A 14,071-nucleotide genomic window follows, 5' to 3' on the forward strand; every position below is an offset into this window, starting at 1 on the left:
TACACACACAGACACATAAACACATACACACATACACTTAGACATACACAGAGACACACATACAGACAGACACACATACACACACTTACAAACACACACACACAGACATACAGACACAGAGACACACACATACACATAGACACACACACAGACACACATACACAGACACAGATACACACACACACACTCACATACACACACACTCTGTCTGGGATCCATTTTCATGGTTGAGTAGTAGAGTGTTGAGTTCCTTTTCTGCCCCATTTGTTGCAGACTGATTATTTATTTATTTATTTATTTATTTACTGGAATTAATTGATCTGAATGGGTGGGTCTATTTTTGGATACTTTCACTATGTCCTATTGATTTATTTGTCCACCGCACGCACACATGACATTTATGGTGGAGATTCATAGCAAGATCAAAATCAGACAGCACAACCTCCCAGTCTTTATCAATATTTTAGTATTTTATGTGTGCTTTGTTTTCCCATAGAAATTTGAGAAATAATTTAGTTTATAGAAGCACTTTATAACTTTTTTGTTTTTTTTTTTCAAACAAGTTTTAGCTATGTAAGTCCACGGTGACTTTGAACTCAGAATCCTGCTACTTCCACCTTCAAAAATACTGGGATTATAGACACAGGTCACCATCCTCTTTAAAACCTTGGTTCTATCTTTGGCTCACATACCCTAGAATGGCCTCAAATTTGCTTATATAGAAGAGTAACCTTGAACTTTTGATCTTCCTGCCCATGGCCTGAACTCAGAGTATCGTTAGTGTGCTAGGCCATAATCCCAGCCCCCCAAATCTTTGTTCTTAAAGTGCTATATAGATTGATAACAGTTCCCCTTTAAAGGGATATTGTATTTTAAATCAGCATTTCCATTCCTCTTTAAAATTCACTTATTAATTTTGGATGAAAACCAGTATGCTTTACCACAGAGCTGTAACCCAAGCCTTTCCTATCCCAGAGTTCTTTTCTCCTAGGATCAAAGCTAAGTATTCTCCCACCATTTTAATAACACATTAGGCAAGTCCTCTGACAATTTACCAAAGTGTTTCTTCTAATAACCCGCCATGTTTTGCTTCCATATTCCATTCACCCTTCCCTGTGCTATTAACCTGATATTTTTGCTTGCTCTTGAGAGTAAAAAGCAATCCCAAATTACAGGAAATATACTGGCCCTGCTACATGGTCTGGCCTCTGCTCAAGAGAGAAGAGGGAGGCAGAGACGTGAAGGTCCATGGGTATAGAGGTCACATACTACCAGAAGCCAAGCTTGTATCTCAAAAGCAGCATCTTGGACTTATGTCCAGCAGATGAATCCTCAGGGGTTTGGAGAAGAGGAAAGGCCACTTCACAAACACCAGAGTGTGGATTTCTAGAGGCCACCCAGGTCAAGAGCCTGAAGTGGAGGTTGCTGTAGCATGGTAACTTCTAGTTGAGGGCTGAGATTCCTGTTGTAACTGAAGGAACTGTAGTCAGGGTGGAGACAGTTGCATAGCGGAATTAACACTTACAGACTGGTTATCTGGGCCTGCTGGCTGGACAGGATGGCAGATGTACTTCTTTGGCCTCATTGTAGCCCATAAGAAGCGACCAGTGTGGCTGGTTTAACGGTAGCCATTCCTCCTTGAGACATGGTCATAGAAGAGGGCAGTATTTGACTGGTAATTATGAACTTGGGAATATTGGGCTGACCCCAGATCCAGAGGATTCCTGGTTTGCCACATAAGGTCAAAGTGTGGAATTAACTACAACACAAAGGAACAAAGCAGGTGGCTCTATTGACATCAGTGATGGAGATGGGTCAGCAGGAGTCACAGGAGGTGAAGAAGGACTCTGTGACTGTGGTGTGGGACCTGCCTCCAGAGTGGCTTATCTTTATGAGCAGCTAGTGTATGGAGATACTCTTTCTTGACAGCTGCAGTTTTCTACTCATATACCCTTTCTTCTCTTCTCCAGGACTGTCTCACATTGGAAGCCACAATCTTTGAAAGCTCACCAGAGGTGTCATGAGGTTCTGTCCCTTGATGGCAGTCTAAGTATCATGGATGAATAAACACATACACACAGGTTTATTAGTCTCTCTCTCTCTCTCTCTCTCTCTCTCTCTCTCTCTCTCTCTCTCTCTCCCCTTTGTAGCCTTTTGATAATCCCCTGTGTTGCTTATCCTACAGGTCCTGCTGCTTCAGCCCCAAATGAACACAGGGATGCTATATTAGTTAAGTCCCTAATAAGTCAGATGTCATTTCTATCATTTGTACATCAACTACAGGTGGGTTGGCACCATCCTGAGTTCCCATGGGTCCAGGTCCATAGTCAAGTCACCACTCAGGAGCCCCCAGCTCTGCTCCACGCTTTGGGTCATGTCTGTCCAAAGTCTGGGCCCCATAGTTAGCTGAAAACATTACCACCGTGTGAAGAGGAGGGTTTACCAGGTCATCAAAGTGCCCAACCACATCTAGACAGGCAGTGAGAGATCAGAATCCAAGGAGGCAAGGGGTGATTTCAAATTCCCTATCACCCAAGTTTAATCTATAAAATATCTCAGCCCCTGACTGGAAAGGATAAGAAGGCCCAGTGATCATCAGGTAACTGCCATTTCCTCTGGGAAACACCCCCCCACACACATCTTCCTTAAATGTATTTATGATAGCTGTTTTAAAGCCTTTGCCTTCAAATTTTAATGCATATATTATCGTGGGGTTAGTATCCATTGATTATTTTTCTGCAGATTATAGCTTAGTCTTACTATTTCTTTTTCACGTCTAACAAGTTTTAAAGCTAGCTAGTAGGTGTGAAGCTTCCAGGTAAGTACCTATTTAATTTCTCCATGTTGTATAATTCAAGTACAGAGTGTCTTGAATGTGTAAGGATCTTACATTCAAGACAGGGAGGAGAGCCAATAGCTTTGGAAAAGCCTGCTATGTTTGGGGGTCTATGAGTCCTTACTAGCCAACAATTCCAAGTGGCAACCAATTCCTAGCAATGGGCTTTTAAGTTGTTATCCAGTAGTGTCCAGCATTTGTTTTTATGTGGGTGAACGTGTGAATTTTGTAGTTGCCCATGGAGGCCAGAAGGGGATGTCAGATCCCCTGAAGCACATAACTTCTTGCCCCAGAGATACTATTGGTACTCTTCCTGCCCCCCCCCCCGTCCCCAACCCACAGTTGTCACTGTTACTCTTCCTGTTATGCTAACACACACCTGGTGGGGAGGAGCTAAGCCTAATAAGCCTGTTATTTTCCACTGTGCTGTGAGTCAGTATATAAGCCCACTCCATCCCCTCAATAAACAGCATTCGGCATTCCAACATTGCCATTGAACAAATAACAATAATAATAGTAATAATAAAATAAAGAAAGAATGAATTACAGATGGTAGTGATCCACCCAATATGAGTGTTGGGTACTGAACTCAGGTCTTCTGGAAGAGCAGAAAACACTCCTAATTGCTGAGCTACTTCTCCAGTCCCAATTTTATAACTTCTTAAGCCTGTGCTATTTGTCCTAAGGATTGAACTGAGCTCTAGAAATTGGCCTTAATTCATAATCTCATCTTTTCTGAAATTGTATCTCAACTGGATACCTAACATGTTCAGCATGGTTTGGACTCCTGTCAAGCTGGAACACTATCATCTTTGATGTCTTCATGGCCTTGGCAACTTCACTTTAGGTTTTACCTCAGATGCCTCTCCCTTAGGCTGTAGTATGCAGTCTTTCCCTGTGTATAATATGCAGGATTCTCCCCCACACATAGATCTCACCCCTGTTGTTAATGGCTCCTTCCACTTTCATACTCTCTGGAGCATACTTGACACCGGCCTTCTCAGCTCAGTAATACCACTTCCCTGGACCCTACATCTCCATGTGCAGCTTGAGAAAGTGACCCGGTAAGGCAGAAAAAAAGGTGAGGTTCACCTTGTGAGAGTATCATTTTCTTTTTCAGGTTTTCAGCTCTGAGTTGCTTGATGTCCAGTGCCTAGAAACATTATCTTCATACAATTTTTATCATTTTTATCAACATTTGGGTCAGAAAGGTCTGTCTGTTTTGAGTTATTTCATTGTGGCCAAAGCCAAACTTATTTCTCTCTCCTGTCTTGACGACATCATGCTGTATGACCTTGGTCAAGTTAATTCATCTGCTGTATTTTCCATTTGTTTGTTTGCAAACGAAGGTCAACATATTTAGACTCTAAAGTCAATGAGAATTGCCTTCTGGGCTTTTTGGCTCATATCTGAATTTCCAAAGCTTAACACGGGGCCTAGCATGTCGGTCGAAAGCAGTCAACACTTGTTCATTATTTAATTGTATTAATTCATCACTTTGCCCATTCATTCCAGAAAGGTTACTAAATGAACACTTTACAGAGGTACTGCAAAGAATAGACCAAGTGGAATCATTTATGTAATATGCTCAGAGCAAAACTTTGCTCAGAGTAAAAATGTAGGACATCATAAATATTTTAAAAATCATTGCTATATATAATTTGAGTATAATTATACTCCCGGAACCTAAGTCCTACAGAGACAACATTGAAGGAATAAAATTAATAGCATTAACCTCTCTCATGTGATGTCCTTACTGAATAGTGTGTGAATGTCTCTGCTAACCTAAAGACATATGACATCGGATCATCCTCATGACTGCTTCCATCCCTGGGGATTTTCTAAACCAAGTGCTCTTGATATGATGGGCAGAGATGTGACTGGCTGGCTGGTGGGTATTGGTGCTTTCGTCCAGGTGGGGTGGACAGGCTGGCTGAGCTTCCTTGGATAAATCTGTACCCCCACCCTGGGAAGGATCAGTGTCTCTGCCCAAGGTAAAGAGCCCCTGCACTCAACATGTAAACAAGCCATGATTTCTGATCCAGTATGAACCACAGCTGCAACAGAGGGAGCAGAAAAATAAAGAAGAGAAAGTCAGAACTACCAGGCTCCAGGGTGGTATGCATGTCCCTGCCCTCTGGCATGCAGCATCTGTCTGATTAGCAGTGCCCTCTCTGCCATCTCCCTTACATTCTACTGTGCTACTCACATTGGTGACCTCTGTCAATAGTGCTGTCTCTTAATGGACAATCAGCAGACTGTCACCATTTTACAGGGAAGGAAGCAGGACTAGAGAGAAATATTGGGGTTTGTTCAAAGACCCCAAACCAGGAACTCTGAAAAGATGGTTGGGGGTCAGACACACGGCAAAGAACATTTGCTATTACCATGATTTAGACACAAAGATTTTTCCATCACTTTTACCCCACTGGTGGCCACTGAGCTTAAAAACAAGGCGTCTCTTTCTTCATGCACAATCTGGGCATGTTGAAAGCAGTAGAGATCCAGGAACCAACAAGCCCAACTGTCTTAAAATCTAGAAGCTAAAGCAGACGTTCAAAATGGTCTAACCACTCACTGAAACTCAACAGCCAGTTTGTAGTAGAGCCTGATCTGGACTAAGATATCACAAAGTGCATGGCACATGTATCTGCACACATGCTGGTTTTTGTAAAAAGCCTCTCTGGCCTCTGGCTTTATGGAATCAAAGAGAACAAGACAATGACAACTTTGGGACTTAGAAGGAGCTCAGAGCCAGACTCTGGGACAGACTGCGGGTCAATCTGACAGGTTACTATCAAAGAGCGTCTTCATGAAGGTGTCTTTGAGGCACCCCATCAGCAACCATGGTTAGTTTCTCTAACCTTAAGCTGAGCCACGCTGCACTGACCAGGACCAGTTGGGAAATGAATTACAGAGGTTGATCTGTAAAGAAATTCAATCTAGAGATGGAGCAAAGTACTGTCAGAATTCTATATTAGGTACCTTATACCTAATACAGGCTAAATAAAGCAAACAAACAGGCCCCAAGCAAAGACTGTTGGGGAGGTGGTGTGAAAAATAATAATATGGCTGGGGAAGATGGGTCCATCAAATCCTATGGTAAACAAATACTCTTTAATAATCAACAAACGAACCTTCCTCCAACAGTGCTTCTGAAAAGTAGTAATAAAGGCACTGCGTTAACAGAGGGCAATGAAATGAAATTAAACTTCGTACTTGGCTTCTACAGTGTCCAGGAGAAGAACATGGGACTCGACCAGGAACTGTATTCTACCAAGAATCCAAACTTTCCCTACTTTAATTAGGAAGAGGGAGGGTTGGGGAGAGGGGGAGTCTTCTGGGTGAGGGAAAACCAGCAAAAGAGATCGAACCCTCAATTTCAGAACTGCTTAGCAAAGGCAATTTTAATTGCCACCTTTGTTATAAAAGATTAAAGGTAGTCATGTCCCTGTGTAGCTCACTTAAAGCAATCAATGTGTTTCTGAGTATTTATGTGCAAATCAAATTTTTGTAAATCAAATCCAATTTTAAATGTCCTTAGAGAGCATAGTGTTTCAAGGAATCCCTTTAGTGAATCTTTTTTATAAGACCTAAAACTATCCCCTAATTTATTGGTTTAGTTTTTTTATAGATGATGATAAATCAAGTCAATGAAATGTTTCCTTCACTCTCTATAGAGGAGAAAGGGCTTCAAAATGAAATAGAAATGCAATGACTTAGTGAACACAGCATAACCACCTCTTTGGTGACAGCTTAGAAAGTGTCACAGCAAGCTTTGGACACTCCTCCTTCATAGCTCAATATAGAGCAGGCATGTGTAGAAGGATACTTTCACTGTCTATCTCCATCCAACTGAACTGGTTTCTCTCTGCCCACTGGACCCCTGCAGCCTCTATGAAATAACCACTCTGAGGTTTAATATCTGTTACAATCATTTGGCCAATGGCTTGGGCATCTTTTTACTGGCTAGCTCTCCTTTAATTATCAACCCTTTTCTATTAATCTGTGTATCACCAAGTGGCCTTGGCCTACCCGTGATGCCCTGACCTCTTGACTCTCCTGTGGCTACGTGGCAGCTCCGCAACGCCACCTACTACCTCTCTCTATACCTGTTCTGATGTTCCGCCTGGCTTTATTCTGTTAAACCATTGGCTGAAACAGCTTTATTTATCAACCAATAAGAGAAACACAATAGTAGCAGCAGGGATGACCGGCATTTAGCATGAAGACAATGAAGGAAAGGAGCAAGATATTTCCTGGAAAAGTATTTTGAGCTCTGCCTGCTCCAGCCCTGCTCACAGGCTTTCCTCTGAGACATTCCAGGATAATGAATATTTAGGTAGGCCTTAGAAACTGCTTGAATGTATTGTGGCATTCATTCATAAATTAACTCATTCAATATTTATCGGTCCTTAAATTCATGGGGAACTAGGTTTGAGGGAAACAGGGAGGACTATACACAGGATTCACTTTATAGAATTAATCTCCCTGGAAAGGCAGGCATTAAATAAGTAGCAGTAGAAACTCTGTGGTTAGGATACCATCTGTGAATTTTAACTCTGTCAAGCTCTATAAATTAAAATGGGTCTTCTACAGAGTTCCTCTGTGGAGAACTTACTACCTAGTGCAACAGTGTTAAGAATCTCACATTTATGAGAAACTGGATCACCAAAGGGCCCTGATTGCACCAATGGTCTGTTTATCCTGAGCACGGGGTGAAAGGTGATACCAACCCACTCTTCACTTTTGTCCATTCATGGTCTCTCACATGGTGATGCTTTCTTTCATATGATGATGCATCAAGGTCTCAAGACATCATCTCAAGGCTGGTCTGCCCAGTCTCTAGGGCAAAGCCCAAACTGGTTATAAGTTACTGCCTCAGGTATTCTATTATAGAAGTATAAAATGAACTAAGATGGAATGCTATAAGATTTTCCCAGGAAAAAAAATGTACCCAAAGAAGCTGCATCTACTACCTGAATGAAGGATAGAGGCTGGAGAGACAGCTTAGTAGCTAAGAGTGCCTACTGCCTTGATAAAGGATTCAAGTTCAGTTGCTAATACCCATATTAGGCGGTCCACAACTGTCTGTAACTTCAACTACAGGGGAATCAGATGCTTCTGACCTTTGTGGGCACCTGTGTGTGAGCAAAGTGAAGGATGGTGTGACAGTTAATCTTGATTTTCAACTTGATTGGATCTGGGACCAACTAAAACAAGTCTCTGGGCTGGTTTACGAAGAATCCTCCCCAAGGCCACCAGCACTAGATAGGGACCTCAGAACTATCTAGTGTTCAGAAAGCCATTGTTGGACTACCCAGGCTGAATCACATGAGCCAATGTAATAAATCTCCTTTATAGTTAATACCATTTCCATCCATTCTGTTCCTCTAGAGAACCTTGGCTAGCAGAGATGGCCTCTGCATTTCTGAATTGGAAACAGAGTACTGCTATTCACTGCGACTGAGTGCATTCACGCAAGAGCAAGCTGGGAAGGAAAAAATTTGGAACGGTTGGTTACTGGGTGCATTGGCACAGCAGGGAAGCAGTGAATATGTTTACTAACTCTAACCAGGAGACTATCCATCCTGTAGGAAGGCTGGAGCTCTGCAATCCTCCAGCACTGGCTCAGAGCTAAAGGTCATAAAGTCAGTATCCAGGGCCGCAAAGTTCTAGTGGGACTAAGAGATCAGGAAAACAGTCTGGATGATGATGGCAATGCATGGGCAGGGACTGGGTGACAAGAAGCAGTGGGACCATAGGAATATAGCTGCTCACACATACCACATTAGGCATATAGGCCTGTTTAGGGTTTGTCTGTCCATTCGTCCATTTCTTTGGATTTTATATGACCAAATGATACCTACGAATCACTGGAAGCTATGATTTGGGATTAGTAACAGGGCCCATGGGTATGGACTGGGAGAGTCTAAGTAAGTCACTACTAGAACTGAAGCAGTTGGGACAGAAATGCTTCTTCCAGATGGCCTGTGTGAACAACCTCAGCCAGGCACTGTCAGTGCACACACTGGCTACCGGATCAGGAGAGGCTTTATTCATAGCGAACACAATGCAGAGAGGCAGCACATGGTGTCATTCATTTGCTAGCCTTGATTTCACTCGTCCTGGAATAATCTAACTTTTGTTTTTTACATGGGCCCACGGGTTTTGTTTTCTGTTCAAGTTAGTGGCTCTGCCCCTTGAAACTTGAAAGCCTGTGGCCAAATTTATGCGCGCGTGGTTCATTTTCTCTCACCTTGGCCATCAAACCACATGCCTGGAATTGGCTGAGTGTGTCATTTGCCTGTCCCTTGGAATTCCTCCTGATTCCCAGTTTCCAGGAACGGAAGGAAATTCCACAGATTGTGTGGTCACACTGAAGTCTATAGATACAGGAAAACGGATTGTTGTATGTGGCATTCCCAGAACGACATGCGTGAGAGGAAGACAACTCAAGAGAATTATGCTACTGAATTCTGGCAGTGACGAAGTACTAAGAAAATGAGCTTACCTCACCAGGTATCCCCTCTGCAGGAGTGAGGGATTCTTTTCAGACAGAACACCAAAGTTACACAAACTATGTAGACCAAAAAGTGCATGCCATACTATGCCAAATTAAAGATAACGATTGCCAACAGGCCGAGTTTGAGAAGCACAAGACGTCTTAAACAGATTAGAAACATCTAATAATCTAGACTCCAGAAATAGATCTACTAATTTGCATATGTGCATCAAGAGTTCCAAGACAACCTGTAGTGATGTACAAACTGGAGAAAAAGCAGTTGACTAAGTTTTGTTAACCTTTCCTTAGAGGCACGACTGGCTCTTGAGCGCGTTGCCTAGGCTGGTCATCATGTCTAGGGTGAGGGATATGTCCACCACAGGAATGGGGAGGAGAAGGAAGGTCGAAGCCTGCAGCCAGGTAGAACAAACTGAGGACCGACATTGTGGAGTCTAAAATTAGAATTTGTGCTCTGGGGATTCCGTCACACTGGTGATCCACATCATTGCTGTCACTCTTGGAAACTTCTCAATTCTCAGAAAATAATAACCTCTGCAGAAGAGCTGGCATTGGGGTCAAGTTCTCCAGTGTGTCGTCTCTCCCTTCCAGTCTGTCACTAATCTTCTCTCACATCTCACCAGAGCTATTTTCTGTCTATGGAGAGTTTGCAGAAGATCACATATTGTACAGAGTATGGGGTGTTAAATTTATGCAAAGGGAAGCAATGCGTTGTGGCAAAAATTATTTATTGCATGGCGTCTCCCTTAAGGGTTAGTCTCTTGCTGGAGTTTTAAGGATGGCAGCTCTATATTTGTCTCATGGCAGAGCCATCCTCCTGCCTACCGCCCACTGCCAGTGCCAAGAGCATTTATGTAAAGTCGTGATGCAAACCTGCCGCCTTTGGGAGGCACGGTCTGGTCTAGCAGAGTGCGTTTCCTCAGTCGTTCGTGTTCTGAAAGGATTGAGTTTTCAGCCAGCAAGGAGAAGTGTCGGGTATCCTGGAATCATCCCACATCACAGTAAGACAGCTCGTTAAACAGAGACATTGTGTTGAACTCTGGGGGTACCAAGAGCCCATCTGTAGTGAGATAATTCTGTGGCACTGACCACGCCCATTGGGGGGTGGAGCCATGGGCGGAGTGACCTGTGGAAGGAGGTCGGAGGGGCCAGGAAAGGCTCTCTCTTTCTGGCTTGACTCGGACAGGAGAGGATCGGGTTGAATTTCCTGGTGTTCATCTGTCTAGGTTGTAAGTTATTTCTCCCTGAATAAACATCTATTCGGCCTATTTGTTTATCCTGGTCCTTATTTAACCGCGTTACCCATCAGGCCTACAAAGGCAGAAAAGCTACAAGCCATGTCTAACCCTTGCTAGCTACAGGTCTTGGAAAGTCAGTTGAGAGCTACGAGCTTCCTGCTTGTTGCTAAAGTTTGCGTCTGAAACATACCTCCAGGCTCCTGTTTTCAGTGTTTGTTCCCAGCCAGTGGTGCTATTTGGGGAGGCTGTGGGACCTTCGGGAGCCCTATAGCAGATGGTGGAAATAGAGGAGAGCCTTTGATGGTTTACCTAGCCTCCAGCTCATGTACTCTGCCTGCTTCCTGGTCCAGAGCTGTGTGAACAGGGTTTGACATGGACTCCCACTGCTGTAAGCTGAGCTGCTCCACCATGTCATTCTCACCGTGATGAATGAAGCCCTTTGAAACCATGAGCCCAAACAAACCACCGCCCCCTCGTGCCGTTTCTGTCAGGTACGGCCGTCACACCTGTGTAAAAGTCATGGAAAGAGTACTCCTTCCCATCTGCACTGTGCTGTGGGAGGTGAAGCTCACTGTCGCCTGAAGATGCAAAATTTGGATAATTTCTCCTTCCACTTTGAATAGCATTAAATAATAACTCATTCATTAATTTAAAGATGATCCATTCCTGGGAGCATATGGGTAGTTCTCCTTAAATAGGGATAGCGAATGCTTGGTACCTATAACATGGTTCCTATAACCACAGATCCCTCCTTCCTTCCTTTCACAAGGCATTTCTTATCGATTATGCTTCTCCTTGAGGACTTCTGGAGTCTTCTCAACCCAGTGCTTCAGGTGGTCACTAAAACTCAGAGGAGATATAAAGTACAGCAGTTCCCCACCTGTGAGCCACCTTGTGTTCATAAATTATTCTGTTGATTATTGTACCCAGGGTGTGCAGATGGTTTTCATGTACATTAAATGTACAAATGGCCCTCCAGCTGCATAGAGGACACACACTTGTGAAAGTTGTGCCAACATATTCTTCATTCAAACTTTGCAATCACAGAATATCGATCTTCATTTTGGACATTAATATCCAACAGCATATGTTCTTAAAAGAAGAAATGTGTCAGCTAATCTTCAGCTTGGCTGGTTGTGTCCAGGGTCTTTGCTGCCCAGGAAGAAGACAGAGGTGAAGGGGCAAGTTTTATGGTAATATAACCTCTGCTGTTGACTAAGTTATGTGGATCTGGCTGAGGTAATTAAACTCACTGAGCCCGGGCTTTCCCACTTGTACAATGAACATAATAAATACCCAAACCCAGGCCAATTGTGAAGATGATAAAATATGATGCAGGTGACGGACAGAGTAAAGCCAAGTGCTTGCCTTTATCTGTTATCAATACCATCCTTACCATCACTGTCATAACCATCAACATCATAATCATCATCTCTATCATTACTCAGTACATCATCACCATCTTCATAATCATCACTACTGTCATCATCATGATCACCATCGTTATCGGTTTTTCAACCTTACAGGTCATACTCATTAGCGAACCAAAGGTTACAAAACATATCCTTTTCATATAGAAAATAACTCTGTTCATAACAACTACATGAAAACAGAGGGGGATGCTTCAGTGGGTAATGCTCTCTATAACAATGGAATTATCTAGAGGATGCATTCTGGTCTTCAAATTGCTAGAGCTGTGATAGTCCTATGAAAGGCAAGAGTTCTCCGTATTTAGGAGGGAAGGGGTTATAGAGTTAGAGATCATCATTTCAAACTAATCATTTGGTTTAATGTGCTGACATTTACTAACAATGAAAAGATCTATCACGTATAGTGTTTTCAAGCATAACCACTCAATCCAATTCATCTAACCCTTCCCCATCCTGAGAAGAGCACCATGTGGTATAAATGTATTTCAGGAAATGCTGTCTTGACAGCTACATGATTGGAAGTGGGTATGAGCCCCACAGGATCTGGAGGGTTTTTATAGCACTAAGGTCTCCATGGATTAGTCATGATACGAGCCCTCAAGCAGGATGCCAAAGATGAATTTCCATTATGTATGTGCTGGTGGGCTGTTTACAATGAAAAACTTCACACTCAGGATGAATTTGGCTTCCTCACCTTTTTATTCGTTATTTTGTCTTGAAAAAGGACAACTCACCTATTGTTGAGGACTTGTATTCTGATAATACATCTTATGCACTCTAGAAATCCCCTATCTTTGAATACCACCTTTGCCCAATCTTTTGACTTCAACAAATCATACTAATGAAATGCTTGATTTTCTTGTTATATACAGCATATATTCTTATTCTTCCCTCCCATGCTTTATCTTTTGATGTATTGAATATGCTCTTGAGATTGATATTCCTATTCCCTAGTCATCTTCACCTGTATCTTGATATTTGACTAACATGATAGATTTTTTTAAAAAATATTTTATTTATTATTTATTATGTATGTATGAATGCATGCCTGAAGAGAGCATCAGATCTCATTATGGATGGCTGTCAGCCAACATGTGGTTGCTGATAATTGAACTCAGGACCTCTGGAAAAGCAGTCAGTGCTCTTAACCTCTGAGTCATCTCTCCAGCCTCCAACATGGTAGATTTTTAAGTTCATGAACTCACTTATTACCATCTAGTCATTCAAGTTCCTTATCTTGTAAATTAATAAAGTTTTCCTTAAAATATCTTATTGTCTTCTTGTTGTTACTGCTCTTCTAGTTGTTTGATTATTGCTGTTAGAATATTTTTTGTGTGTGTATGTGTAGTCCCTTTGGATTGTTCTGTTGTCTCAATGTCTTGGAAGTGTTGGGTCCCCTGATAAACCAGGATCATTGAAATTCTCCTGTGGTGAGTCATTGCTCATGTAATTTGTGCATGTTTTTTTGTTAATTCATCTTCAGAGTGCTAATTTTGTCTTGTGGGAAACACATGTATTTAGGGAACAAATCTGTGCTTCTCAGCACTTAGATTTGGCTCTCCTCAAGGGCTTCAGGGATGACATAACCCAAGGATCATGCTTTATATTAATATGCTAGGCTGAGATTTCTGAACTTGCATTGTGGAGTGCAGTTGCCAAAAACATCTGTACTGAATGGGTGGTATTTTTATTTCCCACAGAGCTTTATAGGGAGGGATACTTTTGAATTCATACTCTCTGTAGCTGTAGCTTTTCTAATTCTATGTTTTACTTAGTATGAAGTTCTACTCTGGTTTCAGCTTTCCACAGCCTGAGTTATAACTTCCCACCTATCACAAACTGTAGACCTATCTCCTGTGTATATGTGACACTGAGACCCCAGATAAAGCAAATCTGAGTGTATTTTCTATATCCACTGCTGTCTGTTCTCCACTAAGGGTGCCATAGTATAATATGTTGCAGTACCCACCCTATACCTCTCAACTCATTCTCTATTAATTTTTCTTATATAATTATACATTACTCATCAAGTCTATTAATTCAT

At 42.3% G+C, this 14,071-nt stretch overlaps 1 pseudogene; it reads right to left on the reverse strand.

The window, feature by feature from the left end:
• Positions 1–1,386: 1,386 nt before the first annotated feature.
• The window catches only part of LOC127235231 (TOX high mobility group box family member 4-like), a 106,437-nt pseudogene continuing 93,752 nt past the window's right edge, over positions 1,387–14,071 (reverse strand).

The sequence above is a fragment of the Phodopus roborovskii genome, unplaced genomic scaffold (genome assembly GCF_943737965.1).
Source record: "Phodopus roborovskii unplaced genomic scaffold, PHOROB, whole genome shotgun sequence".
NCBI lineage: Eukaryota > Metazoa > Chordata > Mammalia > Rodentia > Cricetidae > Phodopus > Phodopus roborovskii.